General features: G+C 40.0%; 1 protein-coding gene across 5 annotated transcripts in view; it reads right to left on the reverse strand.

Annotated features, from left to right (window-relative positions):
• ELMO1 (engulfment and cell motility 1) overlaps nt 1-23,670 on the reverse strand; it is a 299,792-nt gene that overhangs the window by 66,549 nt on the left and 209,573 nt on the right. Inside the window, exon 1 of one of the 5 annotated variants that reach the window (XM_071561432.1) lies at nt 15,477-15,983. The exons of the other annotated variants lie outside the window; for them this stretch is intronic. The gene's annotated coding sequence lies outside the window, so the exon portion shown is untranslated. Of the gene's footprint in view, nt 1-15,476; nt 15,984-23,670 lie in introns of those variants that run through there. 5 annotated transcript variants of the gene reach the window in all.

Below are 23,670 nucleotides of genomic sequence, written 5' to 3' on the forward strand. Positions count from 1 at the left end.
ACCCAATTATGAAAAATACTATTTTTAACACAGAAATTCCTCCAAAACAAAAGAGTTCCTAGATTTTTAAGTTTTTTTGAGGGGCTGAGAATTTTCTAGTCTTGTCTCCTGCACTAGGATTATGGTCCTTGTAAAGTTTTTAACTCTATTTTTTTCAAGTAGTGCAAATTGTTAATATTGTGCTGTCTGTAGTTAAGCAGAATTTCTGGGTATCCATGAACATGTCAAGCGCCAGTCCAGCACATAACTCAGACACTGTTTTCTCATTACCATTTCCATCAGGTTTCTCTTCTTTTTAAGGAGTGTTCTTATTGCTGTGACTCCCAGCAAAGACTTGGCATAGGAGCACTGTTTGCTTTCTGGGAGGATAGACAAACATTTATCTAATCAACATGAAGCAATAGCACAGCTCTTGGTCTGGCAAAGCACAATAGAAGCATTGATATTACAAATATAAAACTTGGCTAATAATAATGTGCATAATGACCATAATCTGGACACCACCTGAAGGTTTGTTGCTCACTTTAAATACCAAAAAACAACAGAAATAAGGCAATCCCTTTAATTGATCCACTGTGCTAACATTTAAATTGCATAGATCTAATTGCTGACTGCCACAGGTGCCTTTGTATGAACTTGGACACATGATTTAATCCTTTCATGGGTTCATTCTCCTTTTATCTTACTCTGCAGAGATGAAGACCAGCAAGTACCACATCTAAGAGTGTGGACAGGGGAAAATAATGCTATAGGTAGTCTTAGTACCTCTCACACACACATGGCATGCACTCAGGGTTTAAGCTGAGGCTTGGGCTATTAGAATAAGATCCAGGAGGACAACTGAAAATGTTGGGTACTTTTGCTTTCCCCTGAATTACCTAGGAACTTCATCTAAGAAATGTATTTTTCAGATACCATTTCATATAAGAAATTAAATCCTGAGATAAGCAATTGCCTTGATTTATACTGTAGCACATTATACAGGCCACTTAGTTCTTCATAAGGATCTACATGGCTTAAAGAACATTGGGAAATGTTGTGCCCTGAAGCATGCAACACGACAGCTGGAATAGAAGTTTAATGGTCTCCTCTGCTCTAATGTCTATTACTGAGTTCCAGGCATGAGACCTGGATGACCCAATTGATCCTTTTCAGTTCAATGTTCATTTATCTTTTTCTTTTGTGTGTCTGATTTAAAATAAGAAAAAAAGAAAAAAGCTGATTGCAGCCTTCAGCATACTTGTGTGACTAGGGTAATGAGGAAGAGACCATTTTACAAAGCAGTTTATAGATTCTTTCTCTCTGTCAAATTTCAGAATGCAGCTGCTTTAAACCTCCCAGCTGGCAAAGAGGGGACTTCTCACCATAAGTACTCTGCTTAATCTGGGGACTTCTCAAACAGACACAGCTGAAGTAGTGACATGATTATAGGCCTTGGTCAAGTGTTGCAATGCAAGATGATTTATACTAATCAGCATTCTGTAGAATCAGTGCAAAACAAATCCAAGACAACTACAAACCTTGAAAGAAATCTTTCTTAGCCACCACTCTCTCCTTTGTCTGAAAATAGCCTCTTGACATTTGGGAGCTAACTAATCAAACATTTACATCAGCAAAGGGCCAACACACAATACAGCATGGCCATCAGAAACATCACTGGTATGTGTTAAACACCCCCTGTAAATTCCCTTTTGGTGTTCACAGGTTGGTTTTGACCATAAGGAAAACTAAACCTTTCTCAGATTTCAGTACAATGGTGCTCTCTATACCTCTAGAGATTTCCAAGTTGACAGAAGCCATCCATTTCTATCCATGACAAAAATCCCTTGTCTGTCTCTGCTCTACTGAACACTGGAATGAAATGCTTATGCTAAAACAGATGTGCAAGTCCCCTGATTTGTGAAGGAATAAAGCTGATGTACATGGCCTACGTTAAATCCAGCTTAAACCCCAATTCACAGACAATTTAGAGGGTTAGAGAAGAAAAGGGGGAGGGGAAGGGTAGATTTGGCTGGATCCACCTGGTTTTCATGGCACTCTGGCAATGGAGCCAGACACTTTGTTGCTGTGCTCTCACGAGGGCAACTTCTGTCTCTCTCAAGTCTATTTTGCTTTTGATGCCTCAGAGCAAAATACCAGTGTACACTTGGCCACAATGTGTTACTTGCACACTGGCATGTTAGAAAGAAGAGTGTGGGAAAAAATACAAGTGAGCTAGAAAATTGTGTCAAAAGAAAGAAGGAAAAAGGAAAGTTACTGTGTCAAAATTCTCAGAACAATGGGGTGAGTTTGGACCAGATTCCAATCTGTCTCTCACACCAGATAAAAAGCCAGATTTTAGACCCAAGGCTGGTACTATTCATGGACAGTGATGTATTAAAAATGTTAAGAGAAAAGCACCTGTTTTGAAACCTTTTAAAAATACAATACACAGAACTAGACAGGCATTTCAGTCTGCCTACCCTAAATCAAATTCCAGTTGACCATATGGTTTGATGCCTTGCATTCACCTCCAGAAAAGAAGGCTCTGCCTTACTGGCCAAATGCAAGCCATACCTGTGGCTCCAGAATCACAGGAAACAGACTGTAGAAATCCAGACTGTTCCTCACATCATAAACCATGCCCACACCAGCTCTATCAGAACATGAGCCTTTTTGCTCACAAACATGATCAAGGTCATTAAGATCCCCTCATTAGCATAGATTTCCACTGTCTCTGCATTGGCATGCATAGGTTGAGAGAGGCCAGACACTGGAACCTCCTCTCTGTGTTGGCATGGATAGGTTGAGAGAGGCCAGACACTGGAACCTCCTTTATTCTTTACCAGGGAGCACACAAGCCTGGGGAATGGAGAGGGTGTTTTTAATTAATCCAACATAAACAAAACTGCCTGAAAACACAGTGAAGAATGGAAGCTCAGCCTTCTGTAGGTCAAACCCACTGGCTACATTCGTAACCTGGGGCAACTTCATTATTCTCAGCTGAGCTGCACAAGGGATTAATTTAACCCTTAGAAAAGGGTCAAGAGAAGCTGGGAGAAGAACAGAATAACCCATTAATAAGAGCTATAAGGATAAATGTTCACAGAGCTTAGTTCAAATGCCTCCTTTCAGCTGCTGTTTTTAGTGCAAGCAGGTACATACAGTAACATCACCATTTCTATTCTGCTCCATCTGCTGTTGTCAGAGCCCTTTCTTCTATTATATATTCTCAAATGACTTTTAATTTAAATCATTAATATTCTCAGAACCTGTAAGAGCTGGTGAAGTACTCTGAGGTTTCTTCACCTATTTGAATTTTTTCTTTTGCTTTCTTTTAACAAATTCATAAACCGTATCTGTAAACCAGAGAACAATTTTTTTAATTCTCTTTTTTTTTTTATGAAGCTGCTTTCTGTTTTATAGCTAATTGTTTCATTTGTGGGCTGCAAGAAGTGTTCCTATTCCAGAAAGAGAACACTGTCAGGTTCTAAATGTGACTGTAAAATTGTGTATCAGCCCATTATTATATCAGCTGCCACTATCGAGTTAGAAAAAGAAAAAAGGGGGTGGAGAGACAAGGCATTAACAGCAGAAACATCCTAGAACTCAGCATTTTTTAAGCACAGGGATGCATTTTTGGTAGCTATTTATATTTCCAATCTTTCCTTCCTTGAAGGTGATTGGTGTTTGGAGAAGATGCTTCATTCTTTTATTTGTCTTTTATTTAGTTTGATGAACTAGAGCATCCCAATGTAAATGGAAGCACTGGGAAATGTAAATGACACAGATATTACTCAAATACTTTTTCTAATCCCAGGACTTGTAGAAACAAGGTGGAAAATACCTCTACAATAGCCACCTAATTGAAGGTAACCTACCTAGCGTCTCCAAAGCAATTAATATGGCCTATTGTCTCTTCTTCCCTCCCTCTCCTTTTCTTGAGGGTTCCCTCATTCCTTCCTCCCCAGTAAGCCAGCTTTAATGTCTCCCATGACACAGCAAGCCTACATCTTGTTCTGGGAAAGAACAGTGCACAGCAGGAGGAGACATTGGCTCTGGTCATGGTGGGGGACACCCCAATCATGTACCAGTGAAGCAGCTCATGACCTTGAATGTTTATTTGACCCAAAACTATTCAACAAATCCAAACTGGTATCACTGGTTGAGTTTAAACCTTGATGGTGCCCAGCTATGGCCTGTCACATATTTTCACACACATCATATAGTACATTTACTCAAATTTTAGCTCTTTCAGACCCAAATTTGGCTCTAACACTGATAAAATTGAGTTTCAAAGAGAGATCACCCTCATTTGGATCCAGCAACACAGAAATAAATTTACTGAACACAAGAAAAAATTTCAGGGTTAGCACATAGCACTGGTTACTTTTGCTTCTCTAAAAAACACTTTTGTAAAAGGATTCTCCTTTAAGAAACTAGAATTACAGTATTTTAACTACAAAAGCATCCTTGGCTAATAAAATACTTTTATACCTGTAAACTTTACTGCAGCTCATTTGCAAGGAAATGTAAACCCTATGGGCTCAAGTCTATTTTTGCTTGCTTTATATCCCTGCAACATCCTGTTAAGTCAGGACAGTGTTACTGCTCACAGACAACAGAGGCAGAAAGCCAGGGAGCAAGAGGGAAGTTCTCTTGCTTGGTTCAAGGTGGCACAACAAATCTGTGGTGGATGGAGGAACTGAAGCAGAGTGTGTCAATCTGACTTAGTCACCACCCGCATCATGGGACAGGGCTTTCTCCTTTGCTGCTTCTCAGTGATAGGATGCCTGCCAAATACAAATAATACCATCCTGTTCAAGGTTGGTCTTCATGTTTCCATTTTGGATATAGGTAACTGCTCTCTCCTCCCTTCACAACACACATTGCCAGCTTCAACAAATCTTGGTTTACTGTTTTGGATATAGGTAACTGCTCTCTCCTCCCTTCACAACACACATTGCCAGCTTCAACAAATTTTGGTTTACTGTTCTGCTTTTCCCCGCTGTTCACTCTTCTTTACCCCCAAAGGCTGCAAGGACTTGTACCCTACTTTGCTCCCTTGGACTTGGCTGAGTATTTTCTGGCCATTATTCTGCTTTGGTAACACTCAGAACAACTTTAATTCACCTTTCCAGAGCTTTAGAGACAAGTTCCTTTACTAGGTTTCCTGGCTTTAAGTAAGTATACTAAAGTTTTCCAGAAGACATGTATTACATTAGCATGTATGTAATAGGCAATACGTGTCTGCAGCTTGTTCCTATGATATGTTTGAAGGGTAGCTTCTAAGTCATCAATTTGGCCAACAACAAATTTATTATGCCTCTCTAACAGTAAGCTGGAGCAACCTTCAGTGCCCACTGATGTCAGTGAAAAGCTACTGGATGGCATCTGTAAACTTCTACAGCCCAAGGCCTGATATGTGCACTGCTGAATACAGGACCACTGGCTTCATAGCATTAGCCTGTTACTTTTGCTTCTAAATTCCTTTACCTTAGGACTGAATTTCTAAAATAAAACAGAAAGGAATGTAAGGTGCTATGATTTTGTACTTTAAAAGTGATCCACCTAATTCTGAATGCTCATTTACAACTCTTTGAGGAGGAAGGTGTTGCACAGCAAAATGCCTAAGAATTGGCTACCCCTCTCATTCTCCCTAATAGCTACCTAGAACATGTAGGGTAGGATATCTGCACTGGAGGTGTTGTAGGCAGCTCATGCTGATACTTCAATGAAATCTTTGATGGCTACCATGAGGTATTCTGTCTTATTCACCCTGTGGCAAGGCAAGCCTTACTAAAGCAAAGCACTCAGTGAGACACTGGACTGCCAGATCAGTGAACCAAAGTGAAAAGCTTGTCCAGGAAAGCTCTTTTTCACAATGCAAAATTAAGTTTTGTCAGAGGTGAGATTTTTAAGCAGGGATGATTTTCATCATTACTGAAGTAAGGCCACTCTCCAAATACCCAAATAAAAGAATGACATCTAAGCATTACATTGAAACCAACTACTAGACCAGCCAAACTCTTTTAAAAGAAAATTCAACAACACTGACCTGCCTGCTAGGTTAAGCCACTTTCTATTCAAAGACCAGTAGTCCTGTGTGGCTCTTGATGAGACCAACACAACTGACTGCAGGCAGTTGAGTTACCATGTTTAGAAATTGGTGGTTAAGAATCCTGAAAACCAGGATTGAGAGCAGAGCAGACAGAATCTCAAGTGATCAAATGCAGCTCTCAAACAGACACAGTTTAATCTTCCTATCAGATGCAAAAATATACATAAAATAGTAGAAATCTGTTCTTTTTTCTCCTTTTCAAAGTCATACTTTTTAATGGTATTTTCAGAACTCAACTCCTTCTCAAGACTGAACAGCAGGGAAATTACTTGATTGGTAGGTAATAACTTTAGGCTGTTTTAGAGCCTTGTTTCATTTAAACATTTGTCAGTATGGTAAATGTATTAATTTAGCTACCTTTTTTTTGTTTTTGGAAATACCTTTTAAGTCTGCCTAGACTCACCGGGAAAAAAAAAAGAATTAATCTGGCAATACAGAGATCTGCATCTTCTGCAGAAATTTACAATTCCAGTGATGAACCTATGAGCTGTATTAGTAAGAAGTCTTCTATGGCTACAGGGCTACCCAAAAGGAGATGTATTATTAGATTACTTATAATATCTATACACACAGAGAAAATAATTTTTCTGCTTACATCAGCAATGGCAAGCATCCTAGTTATCTCCTCCTAGTACATAAATGTGGATTTTCTGATAATTTCTAACTGGATGCATGCATACTAATGTAATATTGAAAGAAACCCTCCTGTCTGCAAGACCAAGGGACTCAGCTTTCCTAAGAAACCTTGTACACTCTTCAAAGTAGCTCAAATCCTGTTTGGATAGCCCTTGCATATTGGAGTGATACCACTGAAATCCATGCAGCGACTCTTGTGACTAGTTCTGCTTAGCACAACAGAAAACTTCAAAATTTATTATTAAGCAACCTGTTCTTAGAAAAAAAATTAAAGGTACTTTGGGTAATGATCTCCTCTCTCATATACACAGGGGACAAACCAAAGAAACACAGAATTAAATTGTAAAAAATAAGAGGTTTTTTTTTAAAATATGTATAATAATAAAGCAATCTCTTTTCTGGCCATTATATCAAGACTTGTGCCAGTCCACTGCAGAGTTAAAAAAAAAAAGTAAAATGTTACAGCGAGAATAAAAGAGGTAAGCATTCACAGCAGGGCTTGATTACCAACCTATCATGATCTAAAGCACACAAGTCTACTTCTGCTGAGTCAATGTAGCTTTAAAAATAATGGATTCTTTTTTTTAAAAAAAGACTCCCTATGTCTTCAAGGCTGTTAGGGTTAGCATGGACTATTTATAGGCATCAGCGAAAAGGAGGAAATCTTACTTTGCTCTCCTACTGTTTGCTGCTGGCAAGAGTAGCTTGCAGGTTTTCTGTAAAATCTCTGTCATCTCTTGACAAAACTGGAATTATCAACAGGGGACAATTGCATGGCAGCAAGATAAATCAGTGCTATTACAGGATGACTTAGAATGATGAAAAAATCTGATTGACTGTGCTGCTGGACTGTAACAGCCAACTTGGCTACAAGTAGTTTCTTTCTCTTCCTTTCTCCCTGCACCCTGAAAGCAAAGCAAGTAACAAGCTGCTGTCCCCAGTGTAACATTCTTTTTTTTTTATATCAGTAACCAAAAGTGTTACTTGTTTTGTGACTGACTCACATAGAGCTCTCTGACATCTTTCATTTTCTTTAGGAGAAGATGCCTTTTAACTGACTTCACAGAACAATTTGACCACTTCACTCCAGGAAGAAGACAGTCTCTTGATTCTGAGAACCACCCTAAAACTGATGAGAGTTTTAGCACTTGTTTCAACACAGCCAAGGCTTTACCTTGTGCATTAGTGTTCCTTTTAAGTAGCTCCTGAGATTGGACCCTAACCACGATGTTCATGTAAGCAATGAATACTGCTGAGGTGACTGGAATTGCAAGGCAGCATGGCTGGGCTCTGCACCAAAAGGGACACACAACCTGCCATGTTCACCTTCATGGGTGCTCTGTGGCACTGGGAACACAGAGATGCTCCAAACGGGCTGTGGCATCAGAGATGCACAATATCCTTGTTAGGCTAGGGGATTTGCCACCAGGAATGATGCAGAGGCAATGATGAGGACACCAGATCAAGGGCATGATCTGAAAGGATCTGGATTCAGGCCCGGGTGTCTGCTCGTGTAGGAGATCATGACAAAATGCGCACATTTCTTTACAACCACAAGAACTACACACTGTGATTATCTTTAGGCAGCCCACTGCTGCCAGCTGCAACAGCCTTTGGGTGCAATAAAGCCTTTAAATCATAGCTCGGGCAAACTTCTGGAGCAAGCAGCAACTGAGCTTTGGTGTTTAAGTTTAAAAATCTTATAATTAGCTGTGGGGCTTTCCTATACTTTCCACATTACAAATCTGTCAATTATCCCTCTGACTGGAAAAAACCCAAATTTCATTCAATTACCAGTACCCAGTAACAGTTAACAAAATTAGAAAGGTGTCTATTTCATTCTTTGTTGAAACCTGACAGAAAGTGCTTTATAAACCAAAATCAGCAATTGTTCATCTTACCAAATCAATAATAAACATTAATGGTCAGAACTGTATGCCTGAAATGCTTGATATTTACTCCACCAAAGACATTCTTAGTTTGAAGTTCCTTGCTTATACTTTAAATACATAATACAAATGCAAAGCCTTGAAGTTCACTGGGCTAGAAACTTTAGCAATGAAAACTTATTGGGATTGGTGCAAAGTTCAGTTTGGTACAGATCCCCATGACTTCTGAATGATGGACATCCTGCATGCAGAGATGGATTGGTACATAATGTCATGCATGAAAAAGCAGAACTTATTTTAAGATTCACTTGTACCTTTTCAGTACCATTTGAAATGAGCATAATTCCACTTGCTGTTGAAAATGGGACTCATGATATTCTAAGCATTTGTTGCTGTTTGAGATAGAGTGAAAATTTGAAGAAGGGATTTTAAAAAGTAAGTTGTGGAACAAAGGAATTTATTTGTGAAACAACTGTGAATAGACTTTCTACTCTTCTATTAAATATTTAACTGGGTTATAATAGTATTTAAGGCAGAAAAATTCAAGACCAACTATTAACATATGAACAAAATCCAACTCCTCATTTCAGTTACAAAGCATCAGAGGTGTTTCTAACTCAAGTCCTTGCCTATTTACTCTATGCACCAAAGCAACTAGTGGTGTAGAAATGAGAGGTTTCATGGACATTCTATATTTCTCTGCAGCTGAGAGCCTCAACAGCCAACAAAGAGTCTCACACCAGGGAGAGTCCCCTTTCTGAAAGCTGAGAAGAGCTCCTGTTGGCCAAATGGCTCAACTCCACTCTACAAAAGGTGAGTATGGGGAGGGGGAGAGGAGAAGGTCCCTTGTGAGGGCTCAGAGAGAAGTCTGGTTGATCTACAGTTCTTCCCTTCCCTGTGGCTAGTGTATTTTAACCCCTTGTATTGAATACAGGGACTGTAAATTAGTTTTCTTGCAGAGCAAGTATCTTCCAGCCACAATGCTCCCCAGCATCATGCTGAATTATCCGATGCAGAGGTGATAACCTTGTGGTGCTGCCAAAAACTGGGACACACTTCCCGTGTAGGGCATTAAAGGCTTTACTGCAGGATGTTCTGGCACATCCCAGACAGCTGAAAGCCAAGGGCTCTTTTGCTGTGGCTGGATATGCTGAGGCAAGGGCACAACACAGTAAAATTCACACCTTGACTCTGCTATGCCTTGTGCTGATGATCCATCCACATGAGAAAAGACAGGCTGTGAAAAGCCACTCCGGTGCTTTCACACAGGGCAGCAGGGAACACAAGCAGGTGAACAGAGCTGTGTCTCTCAGCCTGAACATACACTGCAGTCCTTCAGGAAATATATACTGGAGCTGGGATAGATCTACACACCTTTGCCAGAAAAGGGTGGAAACTGGGAAAGACACCACACCCTGATGAGGGGCTCCAAAGGTAGCATGCAATAACACCATCCTTTGCAGTGGCTTCTGTTAGGAACCAGTCAAAAAACCTAATCTAAAGTTAGAACCTTATTAACTTTCACAGCAAAGCACTCACAGAGATATATTTGTAGGGATCTAGAAAATCTATTTTCATTTATGTTTTCAAGTCTGTTCAATTACCTTGGTGAGGCAAGAAATGTTCTGCAGCTATCCCAAAAGTCTTTCTTTCACTTCTAAGATCTATGGGTGCATGTCTTTTATAAATGGGAACTCATTCAAATCTTTTCACCATTCCCCCCACTTTTTTTTATACCCATTTCTTTCTCACAGGTGTCAGAATACAATGACAGCTTTGATCTTACTGGAGATAACTGTATGTGGGTAGATTCTTTTTCCTGAAATGTAGACTGGGAGTGAATCCAGAGGTCAAGCCAGAAGGTTACATATATTTGAAAACCTTGCTTAAAGAAAATCCCTTTGTGTGGCTTCTAATATGCCTCTGGATGTGAGTCTTGAAATACCTACCTGTGAATGCTGCTCTCTCTATCATGATATTCCAAGTCTTAAGAAAACTGAAGTTCAAAGAGAAGGGAAGACTAGGAAAGTTGGGTTTGTAGCTATGGAAAAGGCACTTTTCTGCCACATCAAAAGCCCTGACAAAAGCAGTCCACTGATTCAGTATAAGAGTATAATATTTGATGTATTAATTTGACAGTGGACTAGCATTAATATGAAGATCTCCCTTTTCACCCCATTACAAGATTGCTTTTGTTCATTGCAGAGGAGCTTTAAACTACAGCTAATCAAAGTTCTAGTTTATATGAAGGTCATGTGTGTCGTCTGAGGTCTGATTTTCACATGTATTTTTGAAACCATTGAATTCTTAAGTAGTAAAACCTGCCAGAATTTTGTGAACTCCACAAAAAAGGCATCTGTGCTCCACAGACTTTTGAAAAGGCTGGAGGTTTATTGCAACATGTATGGGCTTTGTAAGTTACATTGATATTGACCAAGGATCCATAAATGAATGAATATTTTCATATTCAGAGTGAATGTCATGACCCTTACCATACTGAAACTTTATTTAATTTGGGTGAGGCATACATGCAGATGATGCTACACTGGTAAGTGTAAGTATGAAAGACAAAACACTGTAAAGTTACATAGCTTCTGATTATGCATAAAGAACTTAAACTTGAGTCTCTCTGATGTAAAGTCACTGTTTCTTCCTGTCATTATCCTTCTCCTCACAGGGGCACATCCTAAGAGGGGCTGCATTTCCTAATGATGGGGAGTGCAGGGTGTGCGAGCTTCTCTTTTCTTAACAGATAGTCTAAGAGAAGGACGTACCAGCTATACAATCTCAAGCGAAAGGCAGTTAATAAAAACTTCTGATTGTGGCCAACACTGCTGCTGTCCCCACCTTTCCAAAGGAGCAGCAGGTGGGGTGGGATATAATTTTATTAAAGTATTCTAGTTTTCTGGAGGACATAAACTCAAAATATAGAAAGAATGTACAATTTCTTGCTTGTACATTTTTGCAACTAAGAACAGTAGAAGGTAGTGGTTTGTAGTTGTGGGTTTTTTTAAGAGACAAAATAAATGAGGTCCATAAAAGCAGCACACTTAGATGGGGAAGCAGCACATGGTTCCAGGAGCCTGCACTGGGCTGAACTCTAATTGCAAATTATAACATATGTGAGGTAGTGACACATGATTCCTCTTTACGAGACCACTCCTGAACTCCTGCCAAAAATCCCTCTATATGCCACTTAGTGCTTCAAGACAAGAAGAATAATGATAGGCCTGTAAAATCTGCTGGAATTGACAGTTCTTATTGTTCTGAAAAGTTTTCATGACGCATAGGAATTTTCAGATTAGCACTGCACAATGTTGAACAAAATGGGTGTCAGGCAAATCAATGGGCTTTTCACGATTCACTCGTCTTTGTTTTACTGCTGTTCCATTTTTATTCTGTGCTTGGTGTTGCTGTGTTGAGTTGTTTTGCCATTTGAGATGCAAGTGTGCATGCAATGAACAGGGAGCAAGAGCTTTCTGTGACTTGGCACGATGGTCCATGAAAGCCAAATCCTAGTATGGAGAAACTTTTCCTAAAAACTTGTTTTTCTCCCCATACACAAAAATAAGGAACTGATTTTGAGTGGTTAGTCTTATTTGGAGTTATTAATGTCTGCAATTACTTTGGATGTAAACATACCAAGCCAACTTTTTACACCTATGTGTAAAATTTGTACCCACTCACTTGAATAATGGGGTGAAAAGAAAATACAGCTGAGGAAAAACTGAAGACTGTTGGCTCTAGCATGTGTTTACTTAGAACATGAAGGACCACAAGGTTTTTTGAAATTGAAGGAAAGTTGAGATTCAGGAAAATAATGAAATATTCAAATTTAGTATCACTTGTCACATATAAAGCTCGGATCAGAATTTGTGCTCTATGCTTCCAGTAAAGACTAACATATGGGAATGAGTCTCTAGAAGCAGACAAAGGACAACTCATTAAGCTTAAAGCCAATGGAAACAAATCAAAACCTGTGGAATGCCTATTCCACTTAAGTTTTCGACATTACTGTCACTGAGGCAAAGTGAGAGAAAAAAATAACCTGCTGCCTTTGTAAAAATCTTACTCTTCCGAGAAAAATGTAAGCATAAGACTGAAGATCAAATCAACGTCTGGTGGCATCTCGTGTAAGTCAATGGAGGTATGCCAATTTGGTCTGGCACCAAGCGTTTTAGTAGACATATGAGCCCATCAAACCAAGTGTTTTCCAATACAACCAATTAAAGTTACCCCAAGATAGCAATTTTCAGCTTCTGCATCCTCCCAACTGCTGCCAGCATGCCACAGCTCTCACTGAAGCCTACTCACTCCTCTGTTGCTGGAACTCTTAGAGCCTGGGAATCTGAAATGCCGCTCCCACATAGATCATCCCCAAGCACTAGCAACAAGCAACTGTTCTCTGCACCCTCAGGTCAAAAATCTAATCCAAGCATGGCTTTGACTGCAACACAAGTTTTTCTACCTCAGGCACTACTGTGGTTTGAAGCCCTCAAACAGACTGATTCAATGCTTAGCAGTTATGGGCTCTCTCTCTCCCCACTCCTGGTCCCCTCCTTTTATCGGCTAATGTACAGGGATAAAGAAGCAAAAAAAAATCCCTTCAAACAAGGCTATGGCAGATAGAGGAACTCTATCACATACAGTATTTGCCTAACATTAGCAACTAAACTTGAGAGGTTTATGTTATTGGAACTGTATCTCTGGAGTGCTAACAAGAACTAAAATATCATCTTAAGAGTTGTAGTAACCTTAAAAGACAATGTTCTCCTAGGCTTTCTCATTAGCAATCAGAAAATAAAGCAGAAGATAGTAGGTATAGAAAAAAACCAAAACCCTCAAAGGTGCAATGGAACTTCATTTTGATGCATCACAAAGGTGTTCAAAATGACCAGCCTGAAGACAGGGACAAACCATGCTCAGATATGCAAAAGTCCAAGATTTCTCACTGCTTTTCAATGGAATATCTCAGCCTAGACCAAAGCATCCACCTCCAAGACGGGGAGTTGGCACATCTCTTTGCTGTACGCGATGGGATTTTCAGCTACACCAGTGCCAAGCAAATACAAATGAATGATACAAGACTCTGGGGAAGGTGACATAGCAGCTAAATATCTGCTTCATTAAAAAAAAAATCATTCTTGGCACTTTCATCACTGCTAAACAAAATAAGTATTGCAATAACAGCTAACAGTTATCTCTTTTTCGCATACCTTAGAAAAATTCTGTTGTTTTTAAGTCCAGTGCCATAAGATGTCTGGGGCCATCATTTCAATAAAAGGCAACCTGAACCCCCCTGGGAAATATAGGGAAGAGTGACTTATGTCTTCAGAAAAAGCAATAATTCAAGATTAATCAGGGGGTTTCCTGCATTTGTGATGCATCGAGTTGAACACTCAAAACTACACAGAGGAGCTTTACACAGCTGTGACCAACAGACACTCCCTGTATCGATCCACTGAATTCTATGTTCCATATTTTTTAAAATTTATATTGATCCAACAGTTCTTGAAAACACTGACAACTCCTTTTGGCATCAAATCTGAGGCAATGCTTTAACTGAGGGGATAAGCTCCACATACACACCTTCTGCCACAACTTGCAAGGCAGTATCTCAAAAGCAAAGCTGACCAGTTAAACCATATCTAAAAAAAAATACACACCCTCAGCCTGAGATTCCCAGGCAGCAATGTGACTTCACAGCAGCTCCTAATGCTGGGAAATGAAGCTGCATGTTAAGTTCTAAAATGAACACAAGACACCAAAAATGGATAACTAAAAAGCAGTCAGCTTCCTATGGTGTTTGCATCGAGTTTGCTTACTATAAAATTCCTGATACACATGACTAGCTCAAGCACAGGGTCAAAATATAAAAGGTTTTTTAAAATCTATTTGTTCCTTTTTCTGTCCTTTTCCCCATATATTTTTATAAACCAGATAAGATGACTACAATCTCTGAGAGGGTTAAGCAGAGTCATCCACAAGCTCCATGCAGCAAAGCTCCCTGTCTAACGGCAAATACCTGATAAAACATGAACAATACTGAGCTGAATTCAAGGCTGGTGTAACTGAAGTAACCCCACAGAGTTACAGAGGGACAGATTTGTACACACACACCCTCCCCCTTCTAAATATACCATTTCTGCTTTACAGAATCAAAAGCAGAGTCCCAACAGGCAAAGGAATCAACTTCTAACACATGCCCCTCAATGGCGAAAAGCAAACTCTCCACACTTCTCATGTACTCACGGGTTTCATAAACAAACAGGAAAGCTTTTGAATTAAATGTGTTTTTAAAAGCCTTCTCCAAAGAAGAAATTAATTTTGACCAAAAAAAAAAAAAAAAAGAAAAAAGAACATGAAGGGTAGGAAAAGCAATGACTTTTTTTTTTTCTGAACACGGTGATGAATGCAACTTGTGTTTTCTTGGCTCAGGGTCTGAACTAGCATTTGACCACTGTAATAACACACCTGCTATTATTATACTGACACCACAAATGCTGGTGACTATATGTGGGCACCTTAGAGTTTTTTGCCTGTAAGATTCTGCTCCATGTAGTTGGCTTTCCTTTTCAAACACAGAGGTGATGCCCCAGAGAGCACAGCATCCTTCCACACACTAATCTTAATTAGGCTAAAAAAACACCCAAGGCAATGCAAACAGCTGACTAGTTTGTCCAGTGCCTGGAACCATTAGGAAGAACACATCTCGCTACATGCAAAACAAATCTGAGGAATCCTTCACGCTGTTTACAGTTGTAACCGATTTGTTTGTGCTATTCCTAGACACCGTTTATTGATCTATGCCCAGGCTAAAACAGCAGGATAAAGCACACATATTTACTTACAGAGATCTCGTAGCTCCATCATTCCCGATGACAAATTCACCTCCCACACGATAGCGAGCGAATGACTTAATGCTGCTTTTTGCGGAAGGCACAATGCGCACGGGCAGCAGATGGTCTCTGGCGAAGCTCTCCAAGGAGCCCCGTCCTCGTTGTAGCCATGTGAGAGGAGCAGCCCCCTCCTTCGCGCACCTTTGCCCGCTCCCGGTCCCCGCGCCGCTGGGCTGAGCGTGTAGCTTTGCTTATGTGGCGGGTGGCCGACGGGCTCCCATTGGCACAGGCGGGCAGCAGCAGCCAATGGCAGCCCAATCCCGCGGCAGGGAAACTCCTGCCCATTTATTTAGCATCTTAGGAGACCATATTCCCGAGGAAGAGCGCCGCTGCTTCTCTCGCATCCCACCATCAAACGGGAGGCATAAATAAATCAGAGCTCCCCCATCTCTGGGGCTCCCCTCCTCCTCCTGCTCGTTTTGTCCCAGAGCCCGGAGCTCTTGGGGCAGAGGAAGCGTTGGTGGGGACCCGGCACCCGCGTCCACCTTGGCGGGGGCCGCGGGGGAGTGCGCCGGAGCTCCACAATTACTCGCTCCATTGCCATGGAAACAGCCTGGATGCAGCGGGCTGGATTTGTGTAGCACATCTGCTGCCAGGCTCATAATCAACTGCAATCTCATCTTTTTTCCCTTCTGCTCTCACTGCTTATTTGATTTTGAGTTTGCTTTCTCTTGAGACATGCTGGGAATGTACACGCAGACAGAGCTGTGTACATGTTGACTTTCTCCCTGAGCAAACACAACACAACACATATCTGTATGTGCACATATGTACCCCAGGAGTATCCACTTGTATGAATTCATATGCTAAGGAGGTACATTCTCTGTGTACCCTAATCATAGAATCATAGAATGTAAGGGCTCTTAAAGATCATTTAGTTCCAACCCCCTGCCATGGGCAGGATCACCTTTTACTAGACCAGGTTGCTCAAAGCCCCATCCAGTCTGGCCTTGAACACTGACAGAGATGGAGCATCCACATCTTCTCTGGGCAACTGGTTCCAGTGCCTCATTACTCTCACAGTAAAGAATTTCCTCCTCATCTAAACCAACCCTCTTTCACTTTAAGGACATTACCCTTTGTCCTGTTTACATGCCCTTATAAAAAGTCTCACTCTACTCCTCTTTTAGCCCTGCTTTAGGTACTGAAAGATGCTCTAACCTCTCCCTGGAGCCTTCCCCTTCTCTAGGCTGAACAACCACAACTTTCTCAAGCCTATTTTCATAAGAGAGGTTCTCCAGTCCTCTGATCATCTTCTTGGTCCTCCTTTGGACAAAAATTATACCTTATTCATATTTCAAGTTTGAGTAATGGACCAGCAGACGATCAGATTACTGTCAAAAGACTATATTTTGTTTTCCAGTTTCATAAATTGTCTCTCTCCAAAACAAGGTGAAAATCTGAGATAGCTGTGGTGAAACTTCCAAAACTGCATCTGCCAGCAACAGACAGTGACCTGAATCTTCATGCAACTAATTCTACACTGGATATTCCCTGTTCTGTCCAAGGCCTGATGAAACACATCACCAGGAAAACTTCGTGCACAAAAGGATTATTAGCCATTGACAATAACTCTGTCCTACCCTCTGACAATACAAGGGAGGAGAGATGGTTAGAAGAAAGGAAGCAAGATTGGATAGAGATGAAAGATTCCTACACCACCAATGCAAAGGGATTTAACAGTTGGGGGCAATTTCTGAGTGCTCCTCAGACTTCTCTGAAACAACTGGAAAAATCTTTTGCTCTTTCCATTTTTTTTTTTGTTACTGAAACTGCAAAATGAGGAGAAAAGTCAAATGCATGCATTTATATTAATAGGATAAGCTCAGACAGACCATGAGACACTGTTATTCTATTAGTATCATGTTAGGAATCAATTTCAGATGGACAAAATGAGGATACATACCTTTTCCATGAACCCTTACTTTAACTTACTTAACTAAAAGAAGAATAAACAGTGAAAGACCTACTGAAAAAAACCAATATTTCTGTATTTCACTAATAACAGAAATCCACGCTACCATGGTAAATAGCAGCATTTTAAAATACACTGTGATAGAGCCTGGCAGGTAGTTACAAAGATCTACTTGTACAACTCCTTGTTAAACGTCTTCTGCCTGAGTCTAATACAATCCAGAAAGCTCTTTGAAGCCTGTTGGTCCAGTGCTCAGGAGCAAGGCCAAGAACCAAGAGCTACACCAGAGATTTGGCTTTTCAGGGCATCTGTTATTCAATTATAATTCTTGACAGAGAAATAAGCTTCTGAGAGAACTGTGTTTTTAATGGCTCAGGATGCCACACAGGTTCACTTTTCTTGCAATGCTGTGTTTCTTCTGGCTTTTCATTTGCCTTTAGAGCAGCACCATCACTATAATGATCACCTTGAGCTTGCCAGCTTTTGTGGTCATTATTTCAGTTCTGAAATATTAGACTGTGAAAAGATATTCAAAGTAAATTTTAAAGGAAAGGGGGTTAGTTAAAAAGCCTAGATTTGCTGATAGAACTTGCTGAAAAAAAAGCAATCTGTCTAGTTCCTTCCCTTTTCCATCCCTCCTTCCACCTAAGTTACACAGGGGAGAGAGTGGTCTAAGAGTGTGGAGCATACTCTGTCATTTGTGTATGAGTGTTCCAATGTTATATTTTCTAGATGTTATTGTCATATCTCTTATGGACTGGAAGTGTTGTCAATATGAAGAGCTTAAAATAGTCATGCAAACCATACATAAATATTTAAATGGTAGAGGACAATGAAAACCAAATGCCACATTCCTAGTGGGTCTCTACACTGAATTTTTTTAAAAGCCAATATTAAATTGAAGAGGTTCCTAATTAAAGAAATTGTTCCTTTCTGTTGTGTGATACAGAGTACAAAACTCTCCATTAGACTGTGCTTTGCTAAACAAAGCCCTATTGCAAGAAAACATGATTATCAGTGCAACTTTGATGTATCTGGAGAAAGCTTCCCTTGTCCCAGTTTCCCAGCCTACCCATCTGCATTTCACATCCTGACAGAGAGAAGACTGTGTCCCAGATTAGGGCAACCAGTCAAGAACTCAGAAGACCCATTTTTAAGGTCTTTTTCTGTCAAAGGTAAGAGATAGAAGTGACCGAGATTTCTGCTTCTGATGGCAGCAAGCCACTAGATTTAATATTAAGAAATCTCACCTTTGTCATTTTCTTTTCTCAGTAGTCTCCCCTGTAAATTGCATTTCTTTTCCTCACAAGGTTGTGTTGTGAGAATAAACACACTAAGAATTTCATTACACTCTAAAGCAGGACAGGTCACAGACACCCAAGAAAGCTTTTAAGGGAGATCAAAAATTCTAGGCTAGAAAAATCCAGGCAATTTCAAAACAACATAATAAACCACATTTGTGAAAAGTGTCTTCTAAGGTAACAGGATAAAATGATGCTGTTCAACTAAAAGGATAAAAGATTTCTAGGAAGGTTTCACACTGAAGCTGCTACTTGTCAATCTGACAGCAGCTCTCAGCAGTTTGCTGTCATGGGCTAAGACCTGTTTGCGTGTAGGAGCTGAGGAACAATCAGCAGTGATATAATACTTACTCATCCTTCTAGATCGTGGGTTTTTCTTTTTTAGCCTAGATACCTAAAGAGGAAGATGGTTTACCTACTAACACTTCCCAAGTCACAGACTTGCTGACTCCTCTTCCAGTGCCATAAATTACCTGCCAATTCTAAGTAAACTTTCCAGCCCTTTCAAAAGTCCGTTTGTAGAAGTAGCTGATTTGCACCATGAACAGCTAGTCCTATTCATTTGTTCCAGGATTATCTACAGATATCCCTTGTACATCTGTATTCATGAAGTGTAACTTAGGACCTCGCCTTTAGATAATAAAAACAAGTATTTCAGAGGGTTTCAAGGCCATATTCAGTTTATTTTTCCCAAATCCTAATATCAGAAAACTTTATGCCCCTTCATCAGAGGGTTCCTACGCTTTATTTCAAATGAGATAGTCTGAGGGGTTTTATTGTTTTCTCTCATATTACTGCATCTGAAAGAAGTTTTTCGATAGCAATACATAAACATAAATTTAAAAGAAAAGGCTGTGCCACAACATAAACAGCAATCTATCCTTTCTGTCATCTAAGATAGCCTTACTACAAACCACAAAGATTATCTGAACAGGAACACCCTAGTGATATATAAGCTGCTGAAAACAGTCAGAAACACAGCTTTGCAAATCAGATTAGACATGACCTTCAGAGGTGATCTGCCACCATAGCACCCAGAAGGTCTACATGAATTACAAAACCAAAGACCCTTTCATTCTGCAAAGCATGGACAGATTTAATTTCCACCATCCAAACAGCACTATGCACACAATGTTCACTACCTTACCCCGTATTTTGAGCAGAAGGAGCATTCAAGTATCTTCCTGCATCACTGGGCAAGTTGTCCCCGTTCTGAGGATGCATATGTATGTTAAAAGCCTTCAAGATACAGGGACATGCATTAAAGAAAACCACCATTTTTCTTCTACAAATGAAATCAGAGCTTTATAGAATTTCATACAGCAGTCTTGGACATACACAAAAGCAATCTGGATGATGACTGTCTAGGGGTGTTGAATTTGCCATTCTTCTTCATCTTCTCTGACAACTGCAGCTCTTCAGCTAAGCCAAAGGCAGCCTACAAACAATCCTGAAATTGGCTAAGGGAACTGACATGAATATTTCTCAGTTTTCCTATTGCTAGAGGATTACACATAGTCTGGGTAGTGAAAGGAGACTTCCTAGTCTAGACAACATAACTGTAGGCTCCTTTTCTATCTCCAGTGTTAACTCCAAGAACATATAAAATGCCTCATCTTTGATTCAGAACCAAAATATCCCCACCTTTAAAACCCAAAAAACCAACAAAACCAAAAGAAGAAAGCCACCATAACCACTTGTAAGAAACCTAGTCTGAAAAAGAAAGAAAGAAAAACTGAGTTGCTTAGAGGAAGACTGTTTTAACACAGTGAACAAATTTGAAGGTGGATAGATTTTGATACATGTACAAACAAAAAAAAGAAAAAAAATTTTTTTCTAACCTTGGTACTGGGTACAGCAGAGCCCTATCTGACAAATAACCTCAAGTGATGTTTAGGTTTGATGGCGGTGTCATATGCAATCATAGTTAGTTTGTCTTTGGATAGCTATCATATTAAAAAAGCCCTTAAAATACACAAGCCCCCGCAGCTGTCTGTAACCTTTAAGTCTTGCCATTTTAAACATACATTGCAGTCATATAGCATGAGAAGGCACTGAAGAATTTAAAGTCAGCTATAATAAATCTAGACAGTAGACAGCAAAAGGTTTCACAGTACACATCATCTAATTCAAGATTCCTTACATGGCACTCAAATACGCAACTGCAAGAGGCTCAGAAATCATCACGTGAGTTTTACAAATTTTAGTACATTCAGTCTACATGAGCACTATCTATCTGCCACATCTATCCCATATTCTTCATCCACAGTTGCAGCTAGGATTTTCCCTGATGCCTCCTTTTCTCACATTGTTCAACTTCATGCAATAATTTTTGTATCAAAACACTTTGCAACAACAACAAAAAAATCGGTCATGTCATTGTAATCTCAGTTTTCTCATTCAGTCACTTGGTCTGGAGTACACATGTCCAGGGAAGAACAATTTCACATCACTGCAGCCTTTTACCTGCAATATTCTTCCATCTTTAGATCCTTCTCTAGCTAATGCTTTGCACAGACTGCCAAAGAAGCAACAGAAGCTGGATTTATCTGCAATCTGAACAGTCTAAGACTTCCATTTAGTGCTTGGGTCTCTGGAGGACAGGCACTGAAGAATGTACATTGTACTAACACTGCTGAAACAAATTACACTCTATGTGTTCGGCCTTGCCTCTCTTGCAAGCATGCTCCTCTCCATTTTATTCATTAGTGCATGGAGGTTTTCCTTTTCTGGAAGGTGCAGATTAAATCTCTGCTCACTCATGTGAAATGGCAACAGAATGATTTCTGTAACTTTTCTGCTTTTAAGAAAACCAAAGAACTATAATAAAGGAAAAAATCTTCTGTCTCAGTTATTGGAACTTGTCTTCCTGCTGTCATGGTTCACCTTTTAAATAATGATGCATGATATTTTTTAATATGTCAATTACATAAATAGGTACTTACAAACTACATAAACAGGAGATTATTTACCCCGTTGACTGCAGAAACCCATGTGTCAGCACATCTGCTGCACAGGAAGATTAAATCTGTTCACACAAAACTCATGCTCTCTCTTGCTAATGGGGAAGAGATTAGTAGTGTGAAACCTGAAGCAGGGGTCTTGGGTTTTATCCAACAGACCCTTAAGACTGGCATGATGAATGATACTAGTAAACATCTCTGGATTTCCAAAACCCCTGTATGTACTTGCCTAGGTGTTCTGGAAAAAGAAACAGGATTTTTATCAAGGAGAGTTTTCTATGTGTGTGTTTTAATTTCAAAAGCTTCTGCTGTGTGTTATTTAAGACTAACAGACACCCACTGTATTGGTGTGATTATGCACCTTTAAGACCAGAATGATAATGCTAGTTGATGATGTTTAGAACGAGTATACTGAAAAACAACTCCATTACAGAGTTATCTTGGCCTTGGTTCACCTTCCTAGCTGCTGCTGAAGGACCTGCAGACTATTATTTTAACGGCTGTTGATGAGTGCCTACCCACCATTTATCACATCCCCTTCACACTCCTTTTACATCACAGGCTTGCAGGGAAGGGTAAGTGTTGGAAGGCTCTGGTGTGGCAGAAGGGGATTGCCAAGACTACAGTTAATGAGGAGAACAGAAAACACAAGTCTAGTTTCCAGATCAAGCAAACGCGCAACCAGTTTTCTTGAGAAGAACGTGTTCTGTCTCCTTCCACCTCATGCAGGAGTGAAAGTCAAATCAATGCTCACATGAAGTGAATGAACAGCTAGAGCTGTTTACCACATAGTTATTGGAAGCATACTCTAATAGGAGCAATTTACTGAGTGAGCACAGCTTTAGCTAGAAAGGGCAATATCACCCATACCTCATAAGGTAATTCAGAGCACACAAAATGAGCTACTGACACTCCCATTCTGTGTCAGCATCTGGCAGCATGCATCTGTTCCCATGGACTTCAAAGCCTCCCTAAGCTGGGCTTTGCAAACATCCCCTGCTCCAAGACATCAACAGCCACTCTTTCAATGCATGTACATGGAAACGTGCAGCCAAATATACACACCCCAAACACATGTCGCATGAACAACAGAAGCATGCCCACACACGCCCATTCACTGCCAAATGTGATATAAATAACCTCACTGTATAAATACACTTGCTTAAATGAAGTGTCTTGCTTAAATAAGGCTGACATAAATACTCTTCCTCTTATGCTGCCTGTTGCATCATCTCATGTTTAAGTCTGGGAAGTGGCAACTATGTTGGAATGACCGTAGAAATCCGACTCTAGGTCAATAAATATGAAGGACAGGGCAGCTCAGCATCATGATGTAACACATTACTGGTGAAGATTTAGTGAAAAGGATAAAAGGTGGGCAATCTTTTTGTGTTTATGTCTCTAATGTCAAGATAGATAAATATTAGTAAGACAGGCAATGAGAAATTGCAAACAACCAGAGGAGATCCTCAAACATTAAAGCAGCATCCCACACAAAACTTAAGTTATAAAAATAAACATTACATTCTCAGTTTAAAAAAAAGAGAGAGAGAAAAAAAGGAAAAAGTATTAGAAAGGGAGAAGTAACTTTTCCCTCTTTCCCTGCATTTTTGGAAGGACACCAGAGGACTGTCCATATTCCTCACTATGCTCATGTCTGTATTCCTCAATATGATTTTATGGACATTTTCTGTCTTACCCTTTTCAAAACAATTCAAGAAGCTGCTAAGCTAAGGCTGTTTTCTCTGAAGATGGGTAGGAAGGACCGGCTGTCAGAAAGGACTCTCTGAACTTCCCTCCAGCAACCCCACTTCACATTCAGCCCACACACCAGGCCCAGCTCTATCAGTGTTCTGGCTCACTCTATATCTGCTCAGAACTTCCTTCCTGCTAATGAGTGTCTCCCTAATCAATATTCAGAGTACATATTTCTTCAGCCTCAATCATCCATGAGCTGAAGATGCTGT

The sequence above is a fragment of the Pithys albifrons genome, chromosome 7, assembly GCF_047495875.1.
Source record: "Pithys albifrons albifrons isolate INPA30051 chromosome 7, PitAlb_v1, whole genome shotgun sequence".
Lineage (NCBI taxonomy): Eukaryota > Metazoa > Chordata > Aves > Passeriformes > Thamnophilidae > Pithys > Pithys albifrons.